The following is a 4,975-nucleotide window of genomic DNA, read 5'->3' as shown; positions in this document are numbered from 1 at the left end:
CTTGAAACTCTTGCAAGAGCAATAAGACAAGAGCAGGAAATTAAAGGAGTAATAATTGGAAAAGAAGAGATCAAATTATCCCTTTCTGCAGATGTATGATACTATATCTAAGAGATGCCAAAAATTCCACCAGAAAACTCCTAGAAATTACTAACACGTTCAGTAAAGTCACAGGTTGCAAAAGTAACCTACAAAAGTCCGTAGCCTTTCTATACACCAATAATAAGCAATCAGAGAAAGAGCACATGGAAACACTCCCTTTCACAATAGCTGCAAAAAAATAAAATATCTCTGAATAAAACTGACCAAAGACATTAAAGACCTCTCCAGTGAAAATTTTAAATCTTTAAGATTGAGGAAGACATCAGAAGATGGAAGGACCTCCCATGCTCATGGACTGGAAGAATTAATGTTGTGAAAATGATCATCCTACCAAAAGCCATTTATAGATTCAATACAATGCCAATCAAAATCCCCATGACATTTTCACAGAACTGCAAAAAAAAAAAAAAACATCCTAAGAATCATATGGAAGCACAAAAGACCTCAGATAGCCAAAGCAACCCCGAGCACGAAGTGCAATGCTGAGGAGATTACTATGCCAGACTTTAAGCTGTATTACAGAGCTATAGTCTTAAAAACACCATGGTACTGGCACAAAAATAGACCCATAGATCAATGGAACAAGATTGAAGACCCAATATAAGTACATGCAATTTCAGCCACCTGATGTTTGAGAAAGAGGCCAAGAACATTCACTGGAGGAAAGACAGCTGTGTTCAGCAAATGGTGCTGGCAAAACTGGATCTCCACCTGTAGAAGAATGAAACTAAACCCCTGTCTTTCACCCTCACAAAAGTCAATTCCAACTGGATCAAAGACCTCAATGTAAAGCCTGAACCTCTGAAACTGTTAGAAGAAAACATTGGGAAAAACCTACAAGATATAGGTGTAGGAAAGGATTTTCTGAACCGGACATCAATTGCTCAGGAAACAAGGTCAAGAATCAACAAATGGGACCTCCTTAAACTAAAAAGCTTCTGTACATCAAAGGAGACAACCAGGGAAGTGAAGAGAAAATCCACAGAATGGGAGAAAATCTTCACCAGTGAAACATCTGACAGAGGTTTAACATCCAGAATATACAATGAACTAAAAAAACAGAGAATCAAGACAAGAAGTAATCCAATTAAAAGATGGGCTAAGGAGGGTTCTCAAAAGAAGAAGTAAAGGTGGCTATGAAACACACACACACACACACACACACACACACACACACTACCATTGAAATCTACCTAATGACTTTATAGACATACATAGGTGCCAAGGGTCTGAGTGCAACTGATTATGACTAGTAATAATCAGAAACATACAGATAAGCGACGCATGCACCAACATCTCATCGTTAGTAGCAAAAACAATGAGTGTTTCTGTAAGAAACTGTATATTTTAAAATGAAATGGAGATCTTTTTTCAAAGGTTAAAAACTCATTCAATTTTATGTCTTACAGGGCTTATACTGAGTTCAATATCGTATAACTGTATTAATTCAATTGTGAACCTAAAAACTACAGCCACTTTCGAAAGAGATGTATCCTTGCTCTGGTGTGTGTTACTGAATGTGTTAAAGCTGTAATGAAATGCTTCTTCTAATCATGTGGTTATTAAATTTAAAAAAATTCTTCAAAGCATAAAAATTTGCTCCTTAATAATTAGTAGATGTGAAAACATTACCAATGAAATCTACCTGATGACTATATATCCATGTTCAGATGCCAAGGAGCTCAGAAAATAACCGACTGTGACTAGTAATAATCAGATATATAGAGATTAGAAATGCATGTGCAAACATCCAATGTCAATTGCATTGAAAAAGAATTTTTCTATATGAAACTGTGTATTTTAATAATGAAATGGAGATCTTTTTTAAAGGTTAAAACCTCATTTAATTTTATGTCTTATAGGGTTTATACTGAGTACAATATTGTATAACTGTAATAATTCAACTGTAAACCTAAAAATTTACAGCCAATTTTGAAAGAGATGCATTTTAGCTCAAGAAATTGTTATGCCAATGTTTTATCACAGCACCCGAACCCAAACTGGGGCAGAAATTGGTTCTAAGAATGTGGCCTCTTGCTGTGATAGACTTGACAATGCTGTTTTTGGTGAGGATGGTGGAAACATTGGGAACTTTGGGCTGGAAAAGCCTTTGAGTGCTTGGGGCTTAATGAGCTGTTGCTGTGGAGCTTGGAATGGTTCTGCTGAGAGAAATATGGATGATGGAGGCCTAGCTTGTGAAGTTTCAGAAGGAAATAAAGACTCAATCAGAGCCGTTTGTGTGATGTATTTGAATTAAGAATTCATGGAAGTGAGAAAAACAGGAAGATGGTGGCAGAATATGGTGTACCCTGGGCAGCCAGCCTTAGGGTTGGGGGCGAGGGAGCTCCCAAGAGATTGAATGCATTTGATGGACCATGGGAGGAACCTTATCACACAAAATGAGTATTTACCTGACCATTAGGTGCTGCCATATTGATCTCAAAATTCTGAACCCAGGACTTGGCAAGTAAGAAAGAAAATAATTGATGAGCCAAAATGATGGTGCAGATGGAGCAATGGTGGTGACAGTGACATTGGCACAAGGACCTAGAAACATGACTCCCCACCCCCTTATTTTATTAAGCATTTTGATGTTTCTAGATTGATCTTGAAATTCTGAATTCAGGACTTGGCAAGTAAGAGGAACAATAACTGGGGAGCCAAGATGGCAGAGCCGTGCACACCAGCAGGGCAGAATTGCCTTGTGCAATGGCAGAGCCATGCTGGTATGGCTGCTCACAAGCATCGGTGGGGCAGAGCTGAGCCAAACTGCCCACCCTAGCACCATGGTGACACCTGGGTGATCATAACCATCACCCAGTGACTATCAAGACCTGGTTGTGGTCCTCAACCAACATGAGGAACCTAGAAGGCTACAGATTTCAGGAAACAAACTAGAGTACACTGGTGTAAAACTGTCATGTGAAGCTGTGAAACCTCCTAACTGCCACTCAGAGAATCTTGGATAGAAGTCCTGCGACCTACAATAAAACCCTGAGAGGAATCAGCCTGTTGGAGACTGCCTTGGTGAGGACCAGAAACAGCCTAAATGTAATGTGTATGTGAGGACTGTGAACAACTAACTTTGACGATGAAAACCAAGGATTCCCAACTGCTGAGGAAAGGAGAAATCTCTACTTGACATTTCTAAGGAATGTATAAGAGAAACAGAAATTAAGAGAATCCCATTCCAAGAAACCTCAGTGTATTCGGAGCCCAAACCACGTACAAAGGAAGAGGAGTGGATCCCTATTTTGGCACATCTGAGTGTGAGAATTATAGATCACTGACACTCTAATGAGGTATAATTTCTTGAGCACCCAGCTCACGTGTGTTATGTAAGGTCAAAGGGGTTTTTTTCACTTGCAAATAAAAGACACAAAGTCAGGGAGTGGGTGGGGGTGCTGGGATAAGGGTAGAGATGGGGGAGGAGGTCTGAATATAATCAAAATTCATTTTATGAAATTCTTGAATCAAAAATCTCTCTTAAAGTTAAAAGAAAGAATTTATGGAACTGAAAACTTGGCTTTATTGGTATAATCAATGCTGGTTATCTGGAGCCAAACAATCAGTTGTGATTAATAAGAGATTAAGTATTATTGAGATGAAATTGTCTGGAAAGTATTTCCTTAGGGTGGGAAGTATTTCCTTAGGGTCAGTATACAGAAGCTGTGATCCAGAGGAGGCTCCATCTCAAACTGGCAGCTGAACTCAGCAATGTTTAACAGTCTCCCGTATGGCACTTGTTTTGAAGGCATAAAGGGATATGGATAACAGCTGAGACTCAGCATCATGTAAGGCCAGGTGAGACCATTGGTGAAGGTGTAGCCTCAGATTCAGTGGAAATCCTTAGGATTGGAGATTCCAGGATTGTGAAATGACAACCAGGGACAAGAGCAGGTGTGGAGTGGAGCCAGCCTGAGCCTATGCGACAAGCTGTGAATGCCATTTGGAACCTAGAAGACACTGAGTCCCAGATGCCTGACATTCAGCTATATATACTGCCTGATTTTGAATTTGCTTTAACTGAATTGTGACTGTGCTCTTGTTCTTCCCTCTTAGAATAAAAAAATATGTAACTTACTGTGATTCTCCAGGACCCCAGAGTTAAGAGACTTTGAAATTTTTGAAAGACTGTGGGACATTTGAAAGTTGGATTATGTTTTATATTATGACATTAACATGAGATCTTGGGGACAAGAAATGAAAAGGGTATGGCTTATAGTGATGAGGGTGTCAAGTTGCCAATGAGTCATTTGTGCTGGTTAGATTTTGTTAGCCTGGCACTAACTAGAGTCACCTGGGAAGAGGGACTTTCAAGTGAGGAATTACTTCCACTGGAATTTCCCGAGGCCATGTCTGTGAGGCAGTTTCCTAACTGTTAATTGATGTAGGAGGGTCCAGCCCACCGAAAGCAGTGCCATCCTTCTGTAAGTGGGCCTGCATTGTCTAAGAAAGCAAGCTGAGCAAGCTAGGAGAAACAGACCAGTAAGTAGAGTTCCTCTGTGGTCTCTGCTTTAGCTCTTGCTTTGGCTTCCCTCAGTGATGAACTGTAACCTGTACACTGAAATAAACACTTTACTCCCATAGGTTGCTTTTGGTTACGGTGTTTATCACGGCAACAGAACAAACTAGAACAACTTTCTTCACAACTGAGCCTTTATCAGATTCTGCTTATGCATCTATAAGCAGAATCTATTATTTCCTATATAGAGTCTATGTATAGTTCCATGCTTTTAACTCCTGCATCTTTTTGTCCTTCTTTTCCTGTCTTTTTATTATCTATCTATCTATCTATCTATCTATCTATCTATCTATCTATCTATCATCTATCTATCTATCTATCTATCATCTATCATCTATCTATCTATCA

The sequence above is a fragment of the Nannospalax galili genome, unplaced genomic scaffold (assembly GCF_000622305.1).
Source record: "Nannospalax galili isolate Female #2095 unplaced genomic scaffold, S.galili_v1.0 scaffold312, whole genome shotgun sequence".
Classification (NCBI taxonomy): domain Eukaryota; kingdom Metazoa; phylum Chordata; class Mammalia; order Rodentia; family Spalacidae; genus Nannospalax; species Nannospalax galili.
Note: the sequence above shows the minus strand (reverse complement) of the source record.